A 25,524-nucleotide genomic window follows, 5' to 3' on the forward strand; every position below is an offset into this window, starting at 1 on the left:
GCTCTCAGGCCTGTCCTGGTGCATCCACACCGTCCCTTAAGATATCTAAGCCAGGACTCAGGACAAACCTGTGACCAAGAAGATGAAGTAGGAGTTGGAGGTGGTGATGGTGGGGGAAGGGGAGTCATTCTGGTGGTGCTCCTTTAAGCTAGAGGTTTGGTAAGTGTTCATGGTTCGTGAGTCTTGGAATATAGTTTTTCCTCCCAGGGGAGAAAAGGGCTGGGCTGCAGCCTGGGACTTCCAGAGTGGGAACTTGAGTTACCTGATGGCTGTTTGCAAAATAGAGGGGGAGCGGAGGAGAGGAGGAGGGGGGATGACTCCCACTGACGTGTCCCTGTTCCAGGCCTGGCTGGGAATAGAGCTTAGAAATTTGATCAGGACAGAGGCAGCTAAGACGTACCACATTTCTCTATGGACATTCTCGGGAGAACTCCTGTTCCCACCTTTGTGGGTTAGGGTTGGGACAGGAAACAACCATCACCATGACTAGAGATCTAGCCATCTCCGAAAGTGTCAAGGGCTACAGAGAAGTGAAGAGTGTGGGAACCTCAGGAGGAGAGTCTGTCCCAGAGGCCATGCCAGCTGCTGCGTGCAGTGGTCCAAGCTCTTTCTGCCTCACTGTCATAGTCTCCTTTACAGAGTTCAGACTCAGTGTTCCAATCACCCTCCCCTCTGTATTGGTGAGAGGGTAGAGAAGGGGGAATACAATGGTGGTGGGGTGGGAGGGAACTTCTTCCTGTCTGAGGGGAGGGATCTGGAACTAAGTCCTCTCATTGGACTCAGGCTTCTAGAAGAGAGAAGGCTCTGATATCTGGATCACCTGCCACCTCTTAGCCTTTACTAGCCCAAGGCCAACATCCCTCCCTCCTCCAGCCAGGTACGGAGGCTGGAAGCTCCTTGCCACCCAGGCCTGTCCCTCTCCCTAGGTAGAGCAGTGGTCCTCAGACCTGTGGGCTGGAACCCTCTGAGGGACAAACGACCCTTTCGCAGATATCAGAATATTATAATTCATCACAGTAGCAAAGTTACAGTTATGAAGCAGCAGCGAGGATAATTTTACGGTTGGGGGGTCAGCACAACCTGAGGAACTGTATTAAAGGGTCACAGCGTTAGGAAGGCTGAGAACCACTGGGCTAGGGGAAAGAGCTCCCAGGAGAGAAGTTCAGGTTTGAAAAGGAGATAGCGGGCTGGAGAGATGGCTCAGTGGTTAAGAGCACCCGACTGCTCTTCCAGAGGTCCTGAGCTCAATTCCCAGCAACCACATGGTGGCTCACAACCATCTGTAAAGAGATCTGATGCCCTCTCCTGGTGTATCTGAAGACAGCTACAGTGTACTTATATATAATAAATGAATAAATAAATCTTGAAAAGGAGATAGTATGGAGGGACCAAGGAGGAGAGGAGGACAGCATGTGAGGAAGGGTGTGAGCAGTGGATAAGCTTACCAAGCCTTCCACGCTCTCCTGAGAGACAGACAGACCTCCATGACCTCACTGAGCTTCCTCAGCTGAGCTGGGTGTCAGAATCTCTGTCCCCTGGCTGTCAGCCTAGTTATCGAGGTCCTACTGGCCTGGAAACCGTCTGCCTGAGCACTGTCTGGCCTGCATATCCCAGAGCAGGTACAATGTTAGTCCCGGCCTGCCTTCAGTGCCTCAGAGCCATGCCAAGTGTGGCACGTGTACCTTTAAAAGGCTCCCACCATCCAGCCAGCTCTCTCACTCTGTCTCTTTCTGTCTCTCTGTCTGTCTCAGTAAGTCTGTCCAAGCTGTCTGTCTGCCTGTCTCACCCCCACTCTGAGGTGGCCTTTCGCTCCCCACCCCTCAGTAAATCTCTTGCGTGAGATCTGTTGCATGATGTGATATCTACTGTCCACCTTGGCCCCGACCACAGACACCCTAACAGTGTCCTCTGCACTGGGGCAGCCTGGAGCAGGACATAGGAATCCTGGCCATGGCTTGGCATCCAACGTCACACATTTCAACACCCTGCTCTCACTTACTGACAAGGGTGACAGATATTTAGGGGGAGGGCCCTGGACACGCTCAGAATACAGAAGGAGGCAGAACTGAACTTCACCTATGTTAATGTGGTCCCCACCAAGGATGGTGTGGGGACTTCTGCTTGGACTTTTCATCTGAAAAGCCCGAGTTCTTCTTTCTCTGAGAAAGCTCATGTCTGAACAGTTTGACCCATGGCACATACAACACAGCCTTCAGTCCCCACAACCCTCAGTACCACCCTGCCTACATCATATCCACCTGTCCGTCTCTACCACACCTGTCACCTCTGCCACCACGGACAGGTGTGTGCTGGTGCCTGATGCCATCTTCTGCGAGGAGAGATTCTCGGCCAGCTAGGGGACAGAGTCCACAAACTTTGCTTCTCCCTGCAGTGTCCCCTAGACCTGGTGGTAGGAAAGGCTGTGTTCTTCCTCTTCTGACCCCTACCGTCCATGCTTTAGAGGGCCTCTTCCATGACTGCAGACCGAGCTTCGAGAGACAGAATGGAAACAAAACTAGTCCCATTTCCCATGCCCCATCTCCTGACGCTGGTGTCCCTGCATTGCCCTAGATGGTGCAAGCCATACCCATTTCTGCCCTTGGAAGGACACTGCCCAAACTTCACAGGCTAGAGGAGGCCAGGGAGGGCAGACGTGTTTTCCAGATACTGCCAACCTTGCAACCCACCCAACGCACACTTGCTGGATGCCTACTGTGTGTGTCAGTGGACGTGTAAGACACTCCTTCCTTCAGTAAGACCTCTTTACCTTGATCATCATCTGTAAAATCCAGGCTATAACAGGATCACCCTGGGACGGGGGTCTCACTAGCAGCAGCAGTACCCTAGGCTGATCTGGAATGCCCGATCCTCTTGCTTCCCATTCTGGAGCACTGGGATTACAGGTATCTGGCATCACAACAGCCTTTCGAAATCCTTAGTGAGATTTGTGCGGGGTGGGGGTGGGGTGGGGTGGGGAGGTGTTGGGCACCCGGTGTAAATTGTTATCCAAACCACAGACAGCGTGATAGCTATTACTAAGGTGGCTTGGGTCCCTGTCCCCTGTTCACAATATTTGTGTGTCTCTTTTCTTCCTCATCTCTTCTATCCCCGGTCCCCAAGTCTGAACCCCACGCTGGGCTGAAGCCTCCTAAGGGGTCCCCACCCAGCATGCTCCCCTCCAGGTGCACAGAGACCTTATTCTGCAGGCGGGCGATCCCTTGCCCCGTTCCTAGGGGACCCTGCCCGGTGACCTCATGACCCATGTTTGCTCGGGCAAAGGGGCCTTTTGTTCCTGGGGCCAGGCCTGCAGGGCCGTGCAGCTCCCAACCGAATCCAGCTAATTACGGTCCACAGGGCAGTCGGGGCGCGCACTCGCCCACCACTTTCCCACGGCCGCGAAGAAAGCCCCTCAGTGAGGCTCGAAGAACAGAGGGCAATTCAGCGTCTTCTGCTACCCGGGGCCTCCGTGTCTTCTGCTGACGACCTCTGCTTGTCCTTGTCTGGCCGAGCGCAGACACACTGTTTGCTGATTTTCTTTCTTTCTCCATCTATGTCTTTTCTTCTTTTTTCCTCCATCTATGTGTCTCTCCAGTTCGTTCCCTCATCTGTGTTTTCCTAGGTGCCCATATGTATAGCTGTCCATTCTGAGGCTTACTGTGTCTGTCCCTGAACCTTCCTCACGCCAGGATCAACCTCCCTGATCTGGAGGGGGGGGTCCATTCTCGGAGCCCCACCATCTTGAATTTTGGCTGCGCTAGTCCGCAGCTTCAGGTGTCCCTCGGCCCTTGGTCTCTCCTAGATGGAAAGAAATCGGAAAAGCCCTGGGGAGAGTTAGGGGATACAAAATGGTAGCATTCATAAGTCTGTGAGTTCAATTCCCAGGATGAGAGGGAGGGACGGGAGGAGGGAAGCTAATCATTCCGGGGGCCCAGATTTTTTGTGAATGGCCTTGGGTGAAATTTTGGGCCTCCTCTAGTGAGGAAAGCTCCAAGTTAGAGGGAAGCATTTGAGGTCCGCGCACGCGCGCGCGCGCGCGCGCGCGCACACACACACACACACACACACACACACACACACATATGCAGAGGTTTTTATAGCACCGTCTGAGTACAGGGGCTAGTGGAGAGCCCTTGGAGGATCCGTGTGTTGTGGCCAATTCCTAGCCTTGAGGGGACTCAGTTGGGGTGGCCAAGGAAAGGGCCTGATGTTTGGGTCTGTTCTAGCCACTGTTGAATTTGGACATTGTTTAGAACTCAGTGGGAGACCATGTCCAAAGACTACTGGACTAGTCATGAGTTGGTTACTTCTGGAAATTTTAGGACCCAAAATCCACCCCACCCCCATCCCACCCCCATCTGCTCCCTGGCAAGATTTTTCTGGAGCCCTGGCTGTCCTGGAACTTGCTCTGTAGACCAGGCTGGCCTTAAACTCAGGGTTCCACCTGCCTGTGCCTCCTGAGTGCTGGGATTTAAAGGTGTGCAACAGGCAGAGAAAAAAAAATCACAAATGGTGTGAAGAGCGCCGTGTTGTTCTAGTTGGGGAGGCCATGGGAAAAACAAACATGGGAGCCCGGCTGTTAGATGGGGTAGCACACGCAGGAAAGATGCAAAGGGCTGTTGGGATGTAGGTGAGGAAGGTGGCTTTTCTGGATTGGTGGCATTTCAGTGAAATCTTGAAGTGAGGTCTGGTGCTATTTCCAGGGCAATGAACCTAACAGGCTCACAGGCAGGTTCCCATCAGAGCTGCCATGCGGGTCTTCTGGGACATTTGGTGATTCTTGAGAACTGCCTGGCTCTCCCCTGGATAGCAGCAGGAAAAGGCTGGTGAGAGAACCTGGGCTATAGGAAGTCTCTGCCCTTTAGTTTTCCTGCCTTTGTTCCCTCTGCTGGGGATGTTCTGACCCGGTAATCCTTGAACGAATAGACCATAGGTGACACGCGGGGGAAAGGCCCCTAGACATGGACTGGCAGTCTGTGTTCCATAGAAAAGTAGGATCCTCCTCTGTGCAGGGAAACCAAGGGCTTCTTTGTATCCAGGTAACTGAGGACAAATGTTTAGTGTGGTGCTGTGAGCTTATGAATCACCAGCTAACACAGGGTTGTGGGTATTTGGATCAGGAGGCAGGAAATAGACAGCAAAGTGTGGCCTCCAGAAGGCTCGCATTGACCTGGACAGAGTAGGAGAAGGTGGGAGGCAGAAGACAGGACATTTGCAGTCACAGTAGGACCTGAGAACCCCAGCCTGAGTGCTGAGTGGAGAGGTATTGGGTACATGAGGGCAACAGAGGAGGCTGGTAGCTATTCTCTGCTTCTCACTACTCTTCTCACTGACAAATCCAGAGGAGACTGGCTCTAGTTAGAATATCTCTGAGTGTGAGCGGCCCCTCATCCTGCCTAGCCTCGGTGAGCTTGACTCAGGGGCCCTGGCAACCCTCCACCCTGGGCCTTCCTCCATAAGCCATGCTGTGTGGCCGGTGTGAAACAGTGGTGTGGTTCTGTATAGGACCGAAGACAGGAAACTCCTGCTGGGAATTAGAGCAGGGGTGGAGAGTAATAGGTGGTGTGACCAAGTTTTTTGTGTGCTTTTTCTTCATTCTACTTTTGAAAAGTTGCAACAACAACAACAACAACAACGTCAAAGTCCCATGGGGTTTGGGACTGCGGTTCAGAAGGGGCTATAAAGGTTCTGTGTGCTCATCACACATGGGGTAGGGTTAGAAGTTACCTGAGTGCGTCTACCCTGATTCCTGGGCAGCCCATCAATGACCAGGCTTGGACCTGCTTCTGCAGGTCCTGAAGTTTGCTTGAGCCCAACTTCCCCAGTCATCTTCTCTACTGGTGAGCCCCTTCAAACCTCCCTGCGGGTAAGTCAACACCATGCTAGCCATGACCAGCTAGACGTGGACACGGCCTCACGAAGCACCTCATCTCGTAGGAACATCTTGTAGGAACGGAAGTGATCAGTTCACAGCCTCTCAGAGAATCGGTGTCAGAAACAGAATGAGAGGACTCAGGTGTCTTAGCTTGGTCTAGGATGTACTGGCTGAGAGGCCCGAGGCAAGCCTGACGCACCTCAGAGCATCAGTTTCCTCTTCTCTAGACCGGACCTCTTTGCTTTTCCCAATAGTTGTGGCTGCTTTAAGAATCACACAGGACTATTCGGAAAGAGGCGCGCTGAAATAAGGTTTAAACATAGGGGAGGAAAGGGGAAGGTTAGGGGTTTTTCTGTGGCCAGGGTAATTATTTTGTGTTGCATTGCTATGGTAGATACGTGACACTTGTTCATGCTTGCTAACGTGCATGAAAGCCTACAGTGTCGATGGTTCAGCGGCTCAAAATGTTTGTCACGAAGCACAATGACCCAAGTTTAATCCCCAGGAGCAACATAGTGGTAGAAGGGAACCAACTTCTACCCCCTCCACACAGGCACACACCCTCCTCCCTACACACAGTACATACAAAAATGAAGTGTGTTTAAAAAAACAACCGAACGGTATTTTGTAGCACAAGGAGTGAGACTTTATGCAAATTTCAAGAATCACTTAGATGGTTAGATGATGCTATCATTGTTTGCAGAAATGAACAGAACTAACTGAAGAACATATAAATGTATATATGTGTATGTATATGTGCGTGTGTATATATATGTATATATATGTATATATATATAATTTTGAGGCAGCCTCATTTAAGTGAATGTTGGGAGAAGGGGGCAATTCTGACCTAAGCGACCTTGAAAATGAGAGAAATGTGTTAAGGCCGGTAACAAAAGAAACCATGCCCATGTGCTATCTCCAGTTGATAAAACTTTCCTTTGGAGCAAGGATTAGCTAGTCCCGAGTGCAGGAGTATAGGGACTGAATAATTAGGCAAATGGATGGTGAATGGCAGGTGCGGGGTCTCTCACTGTGGAAGCGGGAGGCTGCTGGCAGGTAAAGACTTCAGGCTATCCTGATCCCTAGGTCAATGACCTAGAACTGTGGAAGCACTCGAGACCAGGGCCTCTTTGATATCCACACGGGTGGACAGCTACGGAAACAGTGATGCATTCGTGTGTGTCTGAGCAGTTAGTAGGCCCACTACACTCACAAGCTCTGTCAGCTGAGTCTAGTAGGATTAGCAGTAGCGGTGGACACACTAATGTCCAGATTTGGTTCTTGGTTTCAGTCTTGGGACACTGGACTAGCCCAGTCAGTAGAGGCATGAAACTCCTAATTTTCATCCTCGATGAAGGGAACCAGGGCTTCCTGGAGAGGTTAGTGATTCAAAAATGCAGCCTGGATCATCTTCTATTGCCAGAATGCTGTGGAGTTACAAACACACAGACAGTGGGAGTGTGCCGAAGAAACAGAGGAGTCATATGAAAGCTTGCCTGGCTAACACTGGACGCATGTGCACAACCAGATAAATGCAGCGGCACTAGACCGTTACCCAGAGCACAGAACGAATACCTGAGCCTCCGTGCTTGCACGGAGGAAGGACAGACTGAATAAACTAGAGAAAAGATAGGAACTCCTGGTGCAGAAGAATTGCAGGTAATTGAGGTGACTTCCAGTCAGCACAGATTTCAAAGATGAAGGGAGACCTTTATCCTAGCAGAGAGGCATGTTCTCCCTCAGCTAGTTGTCAGAGCTAACTGACCGAGATGTACGCCCCGTGTGACACAATGAGAGGGCATTTTGCCTCTGTGATCTTCCTTTACAAACCTGGAAGTCCCATCTAACCATGAGAAAAAGATTAGACAAGGGATGTCTGAGAAGCCATCACAGTTCAGGAGACATGATGACTCCGTGTAGAGAAGAATGTTAGGTGAAGGAGCCAAGGTGACTGAATGCAGGGGACTTACAGTTTAGTAACACTGCTTGTAACATCACGCATCTGATCAGGATGCATCCATATTGGCTTCTGGGATGTGACAAGTGAGACCCGCCATTTTGAGGTGACACTGAGGGGAGAGACTATGGGAACTCACCATCCTTGGGATTGCTCCCCATACATGTAAAACTCCACCAAAATAAAAATTCTATGTAGAAAGCGGGAGGCCTTGTGCTATTCTCTGCTTATGGTGGCTGGAATTGGAAGTGCTTTGACAGTGTTTCAAGGAAGTTCAAAGAAGTTTCAGGGTTCAGAACTCTAGACACGGAGATGGTGTCTAAGAAGGAGGTCTGTGCTTGTCTTCGCCTGAGAAGAGGTACCACAGGACAAGATGCCTTGAGGATCTTCACTGTTTGGGGAGGGCGTTCGGAGGTGAGTGGGCAGGGAAATATTTTGGTATTCCTTTTATCTAAAGATGGGTCTCAAATCCTCTCTGCAGAGTCCGGGCTTTATGGCTGTGTTGACCAGTACACTTGGGGAAAGAGGTACTGTGTGCAGACCTAGGCCTTCAGAAACTGTTAACTTCCACTTCCAGCCTTGTAGGATTTCTCGCCCTTGGCACAAAGAAGCCGAGCTGAGAGGAAGTCCAAGTGATTAGCCACAGCTGGTGGAGGCACAGAGGCCCGTGTGCAGAGGAAGAGGCCTCCCGCTCTCAGGTCTGGCTGTGTTCCCGGTTGATAGCAGTCTTCACTTGCTAACCATGTAAGCCATCTTGCAAATGGACCCTCCCACCTAGAGATGAGTGTCCCACAGTCACCATCTTGTGGAGCAGAAACTAACCCTTCTTAGTTAGGGCTTTACTGCTGTGAGCAGACATCGTGACCAAGGCAACTCTTATAAAGGATAACATTTAATTGGGGCTGGCTTACAGGTTCAGAGGTTCAGTCCATGATCATCAAGGTGGGAACATGGCGGCATCCAGGCAGATATGGTGCTGGAGGAGCTGAGAGTTCTACATCTTGTTCCAAAAGCAAATAAGAGAAGTCTGGCTTCCAGGCAGCTAGGACGAGGGTCTTAAAGCCCATCCCCACAGCGACACACTTCCTCCAACGGGGCCACAGCTTCTAATAGTGCCATTCTCTGGGCTAAGCATGTACAGACCATCACACCTTCTCATCGTGACCTTCCCAATGTAGATTCATGAGGTGACAAGGATGTATCGAGCTACAGAGTTTTGCACGGCAATCTGAGCATCCGATGGCAGGCCTTGATGGCCGCTGTGTACTAAAGTGTGTTGTGGTAGCAAGCCTAGAGCCAGAGTGCCTGAGTTTGGACCCTGACTATACCAGGTATGAACTGTGCCACTCTCTGCGAGCTATCCAGCATTTCTGTGCCTTGGCTGAATCATCTGGAAACTGGAGAGAATGGCGGCTGTGTAGAATCACTAGGGAGGGTGAAATGGAAGCCACGGGGCATGTGCATGACTACTCTGCCAAGCTGCGATGTCAGCCCTTCTGGGTCCTGGGATGTGGGCCTGCTGGGCCCTCCACTGCATCACGTGATCCTTGCCCAGCTCCCATCACTTTTCCTGCAGTGCCAAATTCCACCTGTGAGATTGGCCTTGTTCACTCCCATAATGTTCTTGGGTCCCCCGGGTCCTCCCTCACCCACCCTGGTTCTGATTGCTGGTCTGGCTTCCTTCTCTCTGGACTCTTAGGAAGTGAGAAGAATGTCAGGTGGCAGTGGGGAGAGAGCCTGCTGTGGAGGTAGGGTGGCCGTTCTTGCTTATTGGGTTCCCTGGGAAACAGAAGTCTTCCCATCTATCTCATGGGAAGACATGGATTTTTGTGGCTAAAGAGTCAGGAGGGGGTGCTCAGCGATGTAGGTGAGTTTTAGTTTTTCTGAGAAGTGCCCAAGGACACAGGATGGTTCTTGAGAAGGCTCAGGTTTCATCTTAGTTAGATTTAGTCAGAGAAAGGCGAATGTATGCAGTGGGATTTTCCTGCACGTCTTTGCACAGGTTCTGAGAACTCAGAAGGGCTTTGCATCCGCCTATGCCACGGGACTCAGGTGTCACCAACTCTAGGGGCTGCAGGGATATAGTGACCTCAAATTAGAGCTTTTCAAACCAAGATGGGGGGCTGGGGATTTAGCTCAGTGGTAGAGCGCTTACCTAGGAAGCGCAAGGCCCTGGGTTCGGTCCCCAGCTCCAAAAAAAGAAAAAAAAAAAAAAAGAAAAAAGAAAAAACTTCAGCACACAGTGTGCTGAAAGGAATGTATTCAAACCAAGATGGACACTGAAGGAGGGACTGAAATTCTCCTGGGCTGTGAGGGTCTTTAATGGGGAGCCTGAGTCACTAACCCCTGAAAGGCAGAGGGCATGATGTTCTTTTAGCCCCTAACAGCTCTTACCCAGGCCTGGGAGAATTGACCCACTTCTTCATGTTAGGGAAACTGTGTTGCTGGTCTTGATCGCCAATGACTGTAGGATTTAGAACTGGAAAGAAAGAAGACCTAGAGGATTGGGGTACATGGGGTACCTCTATGGGAAGCAGAAGGGGCAGGCCCATGGCAGGGTAGGAGACTGGCTTGAGGGAGAACTACAGAATAGACAGGAGAGTGTGTGCAGAGCTGACACCAGGCTCCAGTTTCTGGTGATTTTCTCAAGCTTCTGAGTTAGTGTGTTTTGGGGACTCATGTGGAGAGAACCCCAAATCTGAGTCAGTGCTTTGCCATTCACCACGGGGATGGTGGCAGGAAAGTTCTGTTTGTACTATAGGAACAGCATTACTCATGCGCACACCCTATGAGACTAGCATTGCACGTAAGTGCACCCTCCCACCCCTGAACGGTTTTCACAGGAAAGCGGTTTTTGTTAGTTTTCAGGGCCTTTGATACTTTGTAACCTGTGGGTCTGCAAGGAGCTATAAGAGGCCTGTCCAAGCACTGAGGTGCATCTCGGGCTCTTTTCTCTAAAAGCAAACCAGTTCAATGGCTTCCCACACTGGCTGCTCACCGCAAACTCTGCGAGTCAGTGCAGAGTCAGTGCGAGGTCCAGAGCAGGACCACTTTTAAGGTCCAAATGACTCCAAAAGCAGGCAGGACCCCAGCCCTCAGGCACACTGGGCTGAGCAGCTAGAACTGCAGCGGGAAGACACAGGATGACCAGTCCCTTCCAGGCTGGATTTAGTCAGCTGCCTCTGCAGTGGCTGCTGACCCACAGCAGAGCACAAGGTGCCCTGTATTCAGGGTGGCTCCAGCTTTCTGTCCTGCAGGCCTCACAAGCCGCTCAGCCTCAGTTGCTTTTGGAGCAGGGAGGTAACAAGGTCCCCCTTGCAGGTCTTGCAGGCAGCTGGCGGGAGGCCTGGAATCTCAGCAGCTTCATTGAGATGCTGCCCCAGCCCTGCCCTAGTTCAGGATTTCAGAGCCTTCGGCCCCCTGTCCCAGCCCTCCTCTGTTCCCTGTGTCACCCTGGAAACAGCTCTCGGTGACTGGTGGCCTGAGGGAGAATGGTGGGCAGGAAAGGCCGTGGGAAGGGAGCAGGCTGCCTGATCTGGGAATGTCTAGCCCAACCAAGGTCAGCATGGAGAGGCCAGGGCTGGGCCCACCCTGAAAGCCCCTTCTGATGTTCGGTGACTTAGAGGGGATCGTTTCTCCCTTGGTTTATTTTCCTTGATTTAGGCTACCATTTTCTTAATGACTGGATGGATAGATGCTTAAACTTCCTCTGGTAGTTTGTGGGGTTTGACCTGGGCACCCCACCCCTGTGGGTGACTAAGGCATCGCCTCCCCCTAGTTCCAGATAAGAGAAGCTACACTTTGGTACCATCTGGGTGCCAAGTCATCTGTATTCCCCTCCAAGCCAGTGCACTCCTCTTCAAGCCCTGGAGGGAAGGCCTCTGGGGATGGCTGATCGCTCTTTGGACTTTTTCCAAGCTGAGAAGCCCTGTCCCTTTGGCTGGGCGGTAACTTACCTGTGGGTATATAAGTGATAATAGCAACATGCTTAGTTTGGCCTTTGGAACTCTGTGGCACTGTGGATTCTTTGTGCAGTGCCACAGACATGGTGAACTGAGAAGGTCAGGCTCAAGTGAATGGCCCGAGTTCAAGGCCACTGTGATTGCCCTGGGTTCGGGCTCAGCCCCTGTGTTGTCTGGCCTCCATGTCCCGTCATGAGACCCAGGGTATCTCCTGGTCCTTTGCTTTTAGGCAGGAAGCTCCTAGCTCCAGGACAGGCTGAATAAAGGTCATAGCTTTCTGCTCTTCCTACCTCTGCTTCTCGACTTCTACCCCTGGGCAAGAACCCTTGGCAAGGGGGCAGTGCTGCTAGGGCTCCAGGATCCAGGGCTAAGGGGTGGGATCGGGAAATGAAGCTGGTAAAGTTCAGGTTCCTTGGCTGAAGGATCTCCAAGTGGATGAGGGGAGGAGGACCGGTGGACCAAGAGGGACCATGTCTGGGTAGCCTGTTCCCTCTGCCTTCGATTCTGGCCCCAGGAGCCAGTTCTTTGTCCCATCTCTCTGAACCATGACTCCAGACTAATTTTTTTTTCTCTATCCTTTGGGTCAGTGACTGAGTTCCTCTACCAAACTCATACATAGTCTGTCCTTAGGCCCAGACATTGCCTAGGTTTGTTCCCTGCCGTCCTGTGTGTGTGTGTGTGTGTGTGTGTGTGTGTGTGTGTGTGTGTGTGTGTGTGTGTTGATGGCAGAGTCTTGACAGCAAAGAACTTGGGGGACATTAAGCCTTGGGTTTTCTCTGATCTGGAGGAAGGCGGGGTTGTGTGAGAAGGGCTGAGGGCAGCTGGTCTGACCCACCCCATGGCAGCTGGGCTGAGAAGTTGGGGAGGCAGGAAGCCTCCCTTCCCCTTTTTGGATTCTAACTTCCCTCCCTCTGGCTTCTCTGCCTCCTGCCAGCTTGGGTGGAACAGTATCCAGCACAAAGGAAGAGGTATAATGGGCACTGCCACTGGTCAGATTGGGAAACTTGTCAGGACAGAGGACTTCTTGGAGTCCCTTACATCACCCTGCTGGATCTCAAAGAAGAATGAAAGCCTTTGACTCTGGGCTGTTTTGATTCCCCACTCCACCACTGCCTGCCTGAACATCATGGGGACACGAGGACATCCTCTGGGCACTGAGGAAGGAAAACTGAAAGAGGCTGGGGACCAACCGAGAAAACCAAAGCCCGTGAAGAGGAAGTGCTGGCCGCTGCTCTGTCTGACCCGCTAACATGGCCTTTGGTCAGGCCTGTATCAGCTTCTCCAGGCCAATGCAGCTGCTCACTCGAATGCTTCAGCCACACTTCCGGTGCCCGGCTTGTGGGGACTATAGAGACAGAGGCTGCCAGCACCAGTAAACAGATGCTCTGGCCATGGCTACTCAGATGAGCTTGGTGTCAGCAGCAGAAGGAAGGAGGCCTTGCTGACACAGCGACCCTGAGAGCTGTGGCCATGGTGTTTCCAGGGTAGCAACACCATACCTTCCTTCTGCTCCCTTCTAGGAAAGCCTGGGTTGTCTGGGTTCCAGGGAGGGGGCGGGGCATATTTAAACAGGGTGGCCCTGGGGTTTGAGACCTCCCCCCTCCCCATTGCCCGCCCACCACAGGCACAGGCACAGGTGAAAAGCAGGAGAGAAAGAGATTCTGGGGGCAGCTTAGCAATGTGTAATGAAATTCGAACTGTGACAGGAGTCGGTCGCTTCTGGGAATTGACACCAAGGAAATAATAGTGAGTTCATACAAGGTGTGTGCACCAGGACGCCGAATCTCTGCCTCCTGCAGGGCTGATACTGCTCTTAGAGACTGGAGCAGTCACACAATGGAGAACTTGTATGCTGTTCACACAGTGTGGAATTATCAATAAAGCTGCCAAGAGCACATGTCCTTTAGCTGACATAAGCTGTCTTTCTCTTGGGTATAGATGACATTGCCGGGTTCAAAGGAGTGTATGTTTACTTCGAGTCGATGCTGCGAAGTGCCCCATTGCACACACCCACACACAGATAACGAGGATTTGCCAACACTTGGTAATGTCAACCTGTCTCATTTTGGCTCTTCGGTGATCGCGGTTTTAATATGCAGTTTTAAATAACCTCCAAGAGATGATGGCATCTCTTTACACAGCAATAAGGAAAGAATTCACCACCAGTTTGAACGCCAACTCAGGCAAACCTTTAAGAGACAAAGATGGAGGCTATACGAAGAATTTGGGTAGGATTCCATTTATATAAAGTTCGAAACCAGGGAGAGGCGCTGTAAGGTCAGAACAGTTGCCTACGCGGATGGTAGAGAGGAGAATGAGGGACACAACTTGGCTTCTTGAAATTTACCACTCACCATCAAGGGAATTTTTTGCATGACCTTGGTTAATGTACATAGGTGGATAAGCTAAGGATGCAGACCAAACATTCACTGGAAATAAGTCCCAAAGGAATGAGTTTTACAATGATACATATAATTTTACCATTTATTAAAGAGAAGCTCTACATATGGCTGAGATGGGTGTGCTTGGTTATTTTTCCAGAAGGAATATGATTGTGGCTAAATTTTTGATATTGCAGGACACAGAGCATCTTCGATGTTTCACAGAGATGACTAAAGTTTCCATTTTATAGCTGTCAATGCTAAGAACACGGCGTCACATAATCTCATACCATAAAGGGCAGAAGTATGTTTAGGGCCATTTTGGAAATTCTGGCCTAAGTCCCCAAACTAAAATTCATTGAACATTTGAAAAAGAAAAGAGGATTCATGTCGTTCAAGTCAAGCCTCAAGTTTTAAGATCAGCGTTCTAACACAGTCCAGTCCAGAGACACACTGACTGGGTACGTGCTGGGAATGATGGCGGAGAAGTCTGGTTTTTGTAATTAAACCATTACGCAAACCTGTGCACTCAGTAGTAACACTGTAATTCCGATCACGTGAAGGAATCCAAGCCGAGGTCTGTGTGTGGCGGCACTGGCTGGCTTGGAATGGTGGGAAGACGTGCTCAGTGCGAGGTAGTGTGCATTCAGAACCGAGGGTGGAGCGAAGTCCCACGATGCAACACTGATGGGCAGGACCCAGTGTTGTGAGAGACACCTTGCTGGAGTGTGGAATACACCAGGTCTGTACAGTTCCACATGAGAGAGGTTCACTGGGGCGGGGGAGGACGAAGGGGGTGATGGAGATGAAGGGGCGAAGGTCAGGGAGGGTCTGCCTTTTATTTAGGTGGTGGTATAACCACTTGTAGGTAGAGGTGAGACGTGGACTCTGGGAATGTACAGCGATTGCCATGGCAACGGACGCACAGGTCCCTGTCGCCTATGGGCGATGTCACTGTCATCGATGGATTCAGAGGTGATCTGCAACCATGATCTGATGTCAACATCCCTCACTTTTTCTTATCATAAAGAGAAGGGGGAAAGGGGGAGGGGGAAGCAGAGGGTGAGAGGGGAATGCGAGCGTCGTGTCTCTTAAGTTGCTTCCTGCTGTCTAGAGGCGTTGTCAATCTCGGGGTGTAGCTGGCTTTCACCATCAGGGTCCACTTGGTAAACATTTGCATCAGGTTCCTCTGTGGACAGCAGCTGGTAATCCTGGAACAGGAACTGATTAATAGTTTGGTTAGAAATGTCTTGCATCTGTTGTTGAAGGAATCTAGAGACAAGATTCATGAGGCAGGGAGCGAATAGTAATGCCAGAAAGATGACTAAGAAAGGTGTCATGAGAGGGAGTATCCACTTCCACATAGGCTTTTCGAAAGTCCGGGAATCGGAGGCCTCACGTTCCCTGCATGTCTGATTGTAGCTGCTGGATTTTATTCTCACTATCTCGGAGTGGTTGATGTAGAAACAGCGTTCTTCTTGGAGAAACAGGCAAAGACCACCTTCCCGAACTGTTAGGACATCCAGCTCCCATGAGTTCTGAAGCACCAAGCTGTCAAAGAATCAATCTGCTTCTGGGTGGTAAGCATGGTTTCAGACATTGTTTGAAAATCGTTGTCAAGCTCAGAAGTGAACTTATTATATTGGGTCATGGAGGTAGTTATCCCTGCAGTGACCAAGAGTGGCACGACCCGAGCTGCCCTCTGAAGTTGGGCAGCTCTCATATCTACAGCTGGGATTGACAGGGGCTCGTTTCCCTGGGTTACCCCTAGTTCAGGGAGAAGGAACACCAACGTGCAAACTCCTGACCGGTTGGCAGGTAGGCGATGATATACCTGAGTGCCACCAAGGATTGACGTGTTTGAGACTGCAGGGCATTGTGGCAGGAATGGGGTGTCAAGGGTTGTGGTTCTGTTGCAGTCTAGGGAGCTTGGTGTTCCTACAGAATGTGTCCCAGAGGTCTCAAAACAGTCTGCCACACCAAAAAGAGGGACCAAGAAAATGTATGGAGTCATGGTGACATCAGAGTCAGGGCAGCTGACAAAAAGTGAGGTAAGGTTACTTGATAGTATCACCAGAGAGGCTGTAAGTGACAATTATGTGAACTGGTGCCAGGGGGTACACATAGCCAGAAATCTTTAAAGCGACATTAAGGAGTTGGCACGCTGAGGTCAAGGTCTGAAGCAAAAGGCGAAATGACAAGTTAGTGTCATTGATGAGGGGGGATGTCAACGAGCTAAGGACCTTGGAAGAGTGTTTGATTACTTCCCTTACTTTTCCAATATCTAGAGGTTGGGCATTTGAGACATATTTTCTGTTGTTGTAAAAATTTAAAAAATAAAAAAAGTAACTTTTACCCCGCTAGGTTCAGCACTGCAGCGCCCCAAGATGTCTGCTGGATATCTTTTTTTTTTTTTTTTTTGGTTCTTTTTTTTTTTTTTTTCGGAGCTGGGGACCGAACCCAGGGCCTTGTGCTTCCTAGGTAAGCGCTCTACCAGTCTGCTGGATATCTTGGCAGAAACACATCTCAACTCCGCGTCAGCCCAGTGTCTCCTGCCGCCACACACTTTCCTATACTCACACTGTCACATAAGAGAACACACAACACAATAACCTTTGGCCCAATTGATAAGATATAATTGCCCACCTAAACATACAAAGCCCAATACACATCCATCCCTTAAGAACATTAATAATAACCTTTAAATACATAGAGCAGAATCTTAACATCACCTGCCATGGCCTCCCCCTTCCTCCAAACTTCTTTCCCGCCCATCCTTCCATCTCATCCAATGACAGGCCTCCTTCTATCCTGTTCCTGCCTCTCACCTATATTTTACAAATTCAATGGAGAGAAGGTTCTGGTGAAGTCACCTGAGCCCTGAGTATGTGACTGTCCTTGGGGCAGTGGAATTAGCATCAAAATACAGATAACTCCAGGTCAAACCACAACAATCTTCTCTGGATGCCGATACTACTTATTGGGGACCTGGCTAGATTTTTACAGAAGATCTTACCAACAACTCCTGTCTCCCACCTGGGATTCCATGGGTCTTGTATGTAGAAAAAGAGTGTCTTACATTGTTGATAGAAGAAGTGATTGGTCCGTGATTCTAGCATATGTATCTGACAAGACCAATAGGGGCAGCCCCCATATTTGTCTGGCTATTCTTTTACAATCATCTTTTGTCTGGTCAAAGAGAAAGCAAGTAAAGAGATCATAATATTTAGATGGGATAACAGATACAGGGATGCAGCAATGTGGATCGGTTCCTGGCATCCAGCTATGGAACAGTTTCCTGACCCTATTTGGAAAGACTGTTATCAGTGGGGGGTTTCTTGAACCTCAAGTCTCCAGGTACAAGGGCTACCCTGGAGGGAAACGAACAGGTGAGGGAGGATGAGAAGCTCACGTCTAACCCCGTGGAGTCAAGCGCAGCCGCCAGAGTGGAGTCTCATTTTCTGGGATGGGGGACAAGATGGTGGTCTCAACATCTTCTGGAACTTAACAGTGCATGGTCCTGGTAGACTCCAGTAATTGGCCAATAACAGGAGAATGATGTTTAGCAACAGAGGGGTTCTGGGCATCCCAGACTCGGGGAGGTCTACCTGAGAAGCTGGTAAAAGAAGCATCATGTTAAGGTCAGTAGGTTGACTGGCTAGAAGAAGGAAGAGAGGGGCTGCTGGCAAGCTTGGGTTTAGGCGAATGAGTGGATCAAAGGAAACAGAGTTTGCTAACTTAGCTAGAAGATCCCTTCCCAGTAAGGGGACAGGACATGGCGGCACCACCAAAAAGGAATGGGTGAGAGGTACACCTCTAAAAATGCAACTAAGTGGTGGGGTCTGGTGAGGAAGGTGGTCCTCCTACCCCTCCCATCACCTGCTCTAAGACTACAGCCAAATCCCCAACTCCTTCTCCCCCAGGGGCATCGACCCAGCACTGGTCCTTCCTTTAAGGGAAGTTGCTGGGGTAGATGGCCTTGTCAGCGTGCACGTTCCTTTCTCGGATAGAAAGCAGGCTGGGTTCCTATACGTCTAACTCCTCTGCCTTTATTAACGAGTTTCAGTCCATTACTCAATCGTATAGTTTGACTTTCCATGATGTACACATGATCCTCACTAATAATTTACTTCCTGGTGAATGCAGGCAAGTTTGGGAACAAGGTAGAACACATGCAGACAGAATTCATCAGATAGAACATATCCAACCAATCAGATCTGAGGCAGTACCTGACCAAGAGCCTCGATGGAATTACAATTCTGCAGGTGGTATTTTAGCCAGAGATAGATCCATAACCTGCCTCCTGGCCAGTCTCCATAGGGCAGTCTTAAAACCAGTAAATTTTGAAAAACTTCAAGTCTGGGGTTAACTTCAGAGATTTGAGATTTTACAAGAGACATCGCAGTGGAGAGCCTGGAGGTACGTTCGAAGACAGTGGAGAACCCATTCGTATCAGAGTCCTGAGAATAATTTAATAACAAAATTTCAGCCAGGCTAGATGTCCAAGTCGTCACCTGGACCCTCTAGAGGCTATACATGGCGAGTCCCGGTCTCACCAGAAAGTGTTTCTACCCAGGTCCTGAACAGCTGCAAGAACTCGATGGGGGAAGGGTGCGAGCTGCTTTTGAGGGGGTAGTCAACCAAGGGTTGAAGTCTTGTATGTCAGCTAGAAGGCTGGTCCTAAGGATAGTGACTGTGAAACGCCAACCCCTTAGCCCATAAAGGCTGGCCAGACCCTTTTTGGGAAATTGGGGTCCTCCCCACCAACTGGAGGAAAAACACCTCACCAATATGCCGATGTTTGTGCGAGAATTTTAGCAGTCTGGTAGCAGGAAACATGAAACTGTTTGGTTGGTGTGGGCCTGTCTGACTGAGTAACCCACGTGGCAGACGCTAGCCCACAGGGTGGACTGCGGTGGCAGAAATCCACACGGCGGCGGCGGTGGGCTGACAACGGTGAAGGTGGCCATGCAGCGCTGCAGCTTGCAGCCCTGGAGTGGTGGCTGTAATTCCTGGGTTTCGGCACTAATGTTGTGATAGAATTGTGGTTCGTGTCTGGAGGAGACCACATCAGGCCAGTGCAGTTCCACATAAGAGAGGTTTATTGGGGAGTGGCGAAGGACAATGGGGGGCGACAGAGAGAAAGGAGAAAAAGAGAGAGAAGGGGCGAAGGTCATTAAGGGTCTGTCTTTTATTGAGGCTGTGATTTAACCACTCACAGGTAGAGGTGGAAAGTGGACTCTGGGTATGTATGGTGATTGCCATGGCAACAGATGCGCAGGTCCCTGTCACCTATGAGTGACATTACTGTCATCCCTGGATTCAGAGGTGATCTGCAACCGTAAAGCTGGTTCCTGACTGTAAAGCCGGTTCTTGATGCCAACACCAAGGGTGGAGTGAAGTCCCATGAAGCAACACTGATGAACAAGACCAAGGTGGAGTGAGGTCCCATGATGCAACACTGATGAACAAGACCAAGGTGGAGCCAAGTCCCACGATGCAACACTGACAGGACCAAGGTGGAGCAATTTCCCATGATGCATCATTGACAGGATCAAGGTGGAGGAAAGTCCCACTGATGGGCAGGATCAAGGGTGGAGCGAAGTCCCACGATATAACACTGATAGGCACTGGCAGAAAGAGTGTGGCTTCATTGCTTGCCGAGTGTAGCTTAGATCCCCACCCACAGGCACGACTTACCATATCCTTGCCCTGAATCATCAAGTCTGGGAGTGGATAGGATATAAGGTAGAAAGAACTAATATACACAAAAGACGTCTTTTTCTGATTATAAAAATGCACGCACGTCTTTCAAAAAGTCTAGAGGCAAGAGATGACTTACTTAGTCATGATATATTTTAGGAATCCGTTAGTCTCCGCATCGGCTAGGAAGAGATTCCTGGAAATCCGAAAGTGAGACTGTCGGGAAGAGGTCTCAGGAGAATAACAACAATGATGACCACTTGCTGCCGCTGTTCCAGGTGCATTCCGTGGATTACCTCACACGATGAATCCATGAATCACCATAACTAGCCCCGGGGCCTGGTTCTCAGGCAAGGGCTGGAAATTATGATGGGAAGGCTCACTTGGAATGGTGGTTCAGAGTGGGTGGGCACCGGCAGTGTCCACTGGCAGCAATGGTTCAAGAAGGCTCTTTTTCCTGTGCTCTGGCTTCCTGAATGAGACGTTGCTGCCCTGACATCCCCCTTCCTCCTTAGTCTTTCTACTCCATCACTCTGAGGTGAGTAGCATCAACTTTCAGTGTCAGGAACTAGAATCACCTAGGAGACCCAAAACTCTGCCCACGCCTGTGAACGAATTCTAGACTGGGTTAATGGGTCTGGGGAGACCCACACTAAATGTAGGCAGCAGCATTCTATGGGCAGAAGTACAAGAAAACAAGGAAAATGGGAGCTGAACACCAGTTCCACCCCTGTCTGCTTCCCAACTACAGATGCAGTGTGATCAGCTGCCTCATGCTCCTGCTGCCATGTCTTCTCCGCCATGATGGGCTGTGCGTTCAAACTACCAGGTACCTTGGGACAGCAATGAGGGAAGAACCCAGTACACTCCCTGCCCATCCTCTCTTGTCTATGAGGTCCTCAGCATGAGCACCCCCACTCCCAATTCTTCTTTAAGGCTGGAAGGAGCCTGGCACTGCCCTGTTGCATAGAGACCAGGAAGCTTCAACATCAAAGATGAACTAGGCCGAGAGCCCAGACTTCTTGGATTCAGACCCAACATTTTCCCATCATGGAACCCGTGGGGAATGGGTTTGACTGAGCTGTGATGGGCTCTTGGTTCTGGGTCCTGCACGAGTCATTGATAATTCTTTTTTCAGGGCTTCACGTGTACTAAATACTCAGGCAGTGAGCTATCTCCAGCCCTAAGCCATTTCCTAAGACTGCAGATGAGGACAGTTCCAGGTTTGCCCTTCTGAGCGTGAGTAGTGATGAGATTAGAACACGAGGACCTTCCCTTCAAATGAAGGCTCGGCTGGTCCTACACTGCTGCGTCTTCCTCCTCCATCACTTGGAAGAATCCAGCCGCGACTTGGACCATGTTGTTTGGCAGAGTTGTATGGGCAGGTGCCACAGTGTAGAATGTGACTGAGCGCGGAATCTGTTACAAGAGTGAGCACATATGTCTGTCTGTCTGTCTGTCTATCTGTCTGTCTGTCTGTGAGCCAGCGTCTGTCTGGGTATGAGGTGACTCAGATGTTGAGCCTCACAGCTCCTCTGCACACCCTCTCCTCCACAGCCCTGCAGTTCTCAGGGAAGTTGTCCCCGTCCCACCCCTGGAAAAGAATGTCCCTGGCAGCCCTGATGCCCACCCCAGGCTGCAAGCGGAGGCACAGGTGGCACAGCAGTGTGTCCAACTGGTTCCCGGACGGAGCCTCCCAGGAGGAGCCTCCCCCCAGCACCCTGTTAGTGCTGCCTTCAGTAGCTGCTGTCCCAAGGCTGAGAATACTGGAAGCAAGGTGCTGTCACCTACATGTGCCTTGGTCACCAGGGTTGTCTTCGACACCCACAATCTGCTGAAGCAATTCTCCGTCAGCAGACACACATCCCTAGAGCAGATGGGAGGCATTGGGGGACTGGGTATAGGTCAAGGTTCTTCCTAGAAAAGGGAACTGGTTCTTCAAAGCCACCTCATGGAGGTGATAAAAAGCAAGACACAGTTGGCCTTGGGGGACAACAGCAAGCAATATCTGACTGTGAGCAAAGCATAGAAATGCAGTGGGGGGCTTAGATGGAGGTGCCCTGTGCTCTAGAGGCAAGGAGACTTAGTAATGCCTGTGGTAGGAAGCAGGAGGAGGTAGAGAGGGTGCTCTTAGGAGAGGCACAACAGGAGTCCACACCTGGCCCTAAGATTCCCTCTGGTTTAGTCGTGGGATTATACATTATAACCAGGTTAAGGGGCCAGGAAGGATCAGAATAGAGACTGACACCCGCTTGTGAGGTACCAAGAATGGGGAGAGGCACCTGGTGAGATTATCAGGCTGGGAAAGCTTTGGGGGAGGGGAGGAATGGGAGAATGTAAGACGAGCACCTCGGAAGGGAATGCATGAGCTATGGAAGGGTGCCAAGCCCACCTTGAGCCTGAAGGCCAGAGGCCTGGTATTGAGGGTCTGAAGGGCTGTGCCTGAAGTGAGTAGAAACCCTCAGTTTGTCCTGGTGAAAATGGCCAAGGTGTCACTAAGGGGTTCCCACCTCTGGGGAGTGTCAGGCCTTCTTGGCCTCCCTTGCCTCTGTTGCTTGTTCTCACAGGAAACACCTGTCCACGCAGAGGCCATACCTATGGGTTCCAAAGTGAGCAGGGACCTCTGTGAGGGCCTCTTCATTTTGGCTGAGCAGTGTGGAGTGTGGCCTCACAAAAGCCACCCCTCAGGCCACAGTGTCTTCCCCTGTAGAATGAGGTCATGGGGCTCACTGGGGTCACACTGTTCCCATCTCTTCTGCCAGCCTCAAGTAGCTGGTAAGGCTAGGCTAGAAGACTACAAAGCCAAAACCAAGCTCAGCCAGACAGATGGCGTGATCAATTAGTGCTGCGGCCTTGTCTCTCCCAACGTCATCACACCCTCCGTGATATCCTGTGCCCCAACAGTGGGCAGAAGACCAACGTTCTGTGAGAAACGACTCTCCCATTACTGTGACGAATCTTGTGTGTTCCCTCAGGGCCAAGCATCTAATGGAAGGCAGGTGTCTCCAGGCATCATGCAAACAAAGGCATGAGCAAGAGAAAGAGGAAGGGGTAGGCACCCCCAAATCCATTTGTTTTTCTGGAATTATGAGAAATTTGTGCCCAGCTGCATTTATTTATAGATAGCAAAGAGAAAAGTTAATTGGTTTTTGTTTTGTTTTGTTTTGTTTTGTTTTTGTTTTCATTTTTAAATGCCAGTAGAGAACAGACTGAGGGGAATCGTGAGTTGTATCATGGGGTCATAAGCACCCCATGCTAGCCTCAGGTTTGCTTTGTACCTGAGGATAGCCTTGAATTTCTTCAAACATTTTAAGAATTATTCATTTTATTTTAAGTCTACAGATGCCTTGCCTGCACGTATGTCTCTGTGGCACATGTGGACCTAGCGCCCTTGCAGGCCAGAAGACGCCATTGGATTCCCAGTAACCAGAGTTACAGATGTTGTGAGCCTCTATGTGGGTGCTAAGAATCGAGCCCAGGTCCTCTGAAAGAGCAACAAGTATTCTTTGCTACCCCTCGCCACACCCCTTTTCCTTAGATAAGATCTATGTAGCCTTAGTTGGCCTAGAACTCACTATGGAGACCTGGCCACTTCAGACAAAGATTTGCCTGTTTTTGCCTCCTGAGTTCTCAGCGGTAAGGGTACCTCATAACTGGCTGGCCTTGAACTTCTGACTCTCTTGCCTCTACTGTCTGAGAGCTGGGATCATATCTGGCTTAGAACTACAAACTTTGAGAAGAATTTTAATCAGGAAACTAGAGTATGTTTGCAAAATGTGGAGGGTATTTTCTTAATTTTAAAACTTATTTATTTGATGTGCACGGGTGTGTTTGCCTGCGTGTTTATCTGTGTATCACGTGCATGCACACTGCCCTCAAAGGCCAGAAGAGCACTGGATTTCCCAGAGCTGGAGTTGGAGATGGTTGTGAGTCTCCACTCGGGTTTTTGGAATTGAATCCCAGTCCTCTGAAGGAACTACCAGTGCTCTTAACCACGGAGCCGTCCCTCCAGCCCCTCAATTGCTGTGTGTACTTACAATTCACGTTGATGTCCAAAGTGAATTTCATATAGAATAAAGGTGGGATGGATGGTGTGTATGTGGCATACAGCAGGTATGTTTGTAGAAATAGATGTAATGTATAGTTAGCGTGCATTCATGAGGTATGCGTTACTTGTTTGTAGGAAGCAGGCAAAAAGGTCTTATGGGGGCTTTTAGAAATGTAAATCATTGGGTAGAGTACTTGCCTAGCACACAAGAGTTCCAAGAGTCAATGCCCAGTCTGATAAACCAGGCACAATGTGTTTCTGTACAATTATTAAAAAAGGCTGTCTTTCACCTGGTACTAGGTCCGGCACTACAGTGCCCCATGATATCTGTTAGATATCATCATCTCAGTCGGCAAAGCCTCTCACCCGCTCTGCTCCATCCCGTATCACACTGCGGAAGGCTCTCTCTGAGCCTGGTAACAATCTCTCTACCCATCCAGTTCCCAAGGCAGGTTGCCACCAGGTCAGAAATATACATCCCAATTCCGTGGCAGCCCAGTGTCTCCAGCTGCCACATTCTCTCTTGAACTTAAATCGCCACATGAAAGAACACACAACACAATAACCTCTGACCCAATTGATAAGATATAATTGTCCACCTAGACATTCAAAGCCCTGTACACATCCATCTCTTAGGAATATTCATAACGACCTGTAAAGGTGCAGAGAGGAATCTTAACATCCGCCTCCATGTTCTCTCCGCTGTTCCTCTCCCTCACTGCATCCTTCCTTCTCGCACAAAGACAGGCCTCGTTCTATCTTGTACCCGCCTTCACCTGTACAACATCCTACATGATGTCACACACCTGTAATCCCAGCCGTCAGGAAGCAGGAGGAGTGGAAGGTTAAAATCATCCGTGGCTACATTCAAGTGAAATCTTGTCTCACTAAACCTAACCAAACCAAACCAAACGATATTATAGAGTGGTTCTGTGCATTTTGTATGTGCATGTGACCTAAGTAAAATGTGTGTATTCTGGAGAACCATCTGGCAGCCTTTCTGATTTTGAACAGGGCCGGCGATGACTCAAAGTGACCTTGTCATTTGAGACAGCTCCTGGTAGGGACATAGCAGGACAATGAAAGCAAAGAGCCCTGTCACTTTTCTTGGGTTTCCTCTTCCTGTCGGAAACCGGGAATTTCTAGAGTCCGATTTACACACCCTGTGGAACATAGATAAGCAAAAGAGTCCAGCAGAAGCCAACTGCCAGCTCACGGGGCAGGATTCGAAAGCATGGAGTTTGCAATTTCTGAGAAAAATCCCTCATCAAACTTTCCAGGCCTTTCTGCCTCTCAGCAGAGACGGCAAGGCAGTCGCAGTGGCCATCCAGCAGAAAGTTGAGCAGTGATTGCCACGATAGATTTGGGAACTTGGTGGAAGCTAGGGGGAAGGCTGAAGGGTAGCTAACAGGCAGCAAAGCTTCCGGAACAACTGTTGGGGATAAAGGTGGTTGCTTCGCAACCCTGGAGACCTAAATATGAGAAGGCTAGGCTTGGGGAGGGAGAGAGGAGGCAAAGTAACCTCTGTAACTGCCTCTAGAGAAGACGTCGGGGGATTTTACTTGGGGTCAGAGAGGAACAAAGCAAGTAGTGTGGTG

The 25,524-nt window shown here is 50.1% G+C and overlaps 2 long non-coding RNA genes across 2 annotated transcripts; both read left to right on the plus strand.

The window, feature by feature from the left end:
* The first annotated feature begins 17 nt into the window (after positions 1–17).
* Positions 18–13,700, plus strand: LOC148005054 (uncharacterized). Its single transcript, XR_015622712.1, has 2 exons — positions 18–159; positions 12,729–13,700. It is a non-coding gene; the product is annotated as an uncharacterized LOC148005054 (long non-coding RNA).
* A 6,204-nt stretch (positions 13,701–19,904) lies between these two features.
* Positions 19,905–24,907, plus strand: LOC120093193 (uncharacterized). The gene is made up of 4 exons (XR_015622713.1): positions 19,905–20,416; positions 20,630–20,707; positions 21,017–21,308; positions 23,214–24,907. It is a non-coding gene; the product is annotated as an uncharacterized LOC120093193 (long non-coding RNA).
* Positions 24,908–25,524: the final 617 nt, after the last annotated feature.

Source organism: Rattus norvegicus, chromosome 6, assembly GCF_021556685.1.
Source record: "Rattus norvegicus strain SHRSP/BbbUtx chromosome 6, alternate assembly SHRSP_T2T, whole genome shotgun sequence".
Lineage (NCBI taxonomy): Eukaryota > Metazoa > Chordata > Mammalia > Rodentia > Muridae > Rattus > Rattus norvegicus.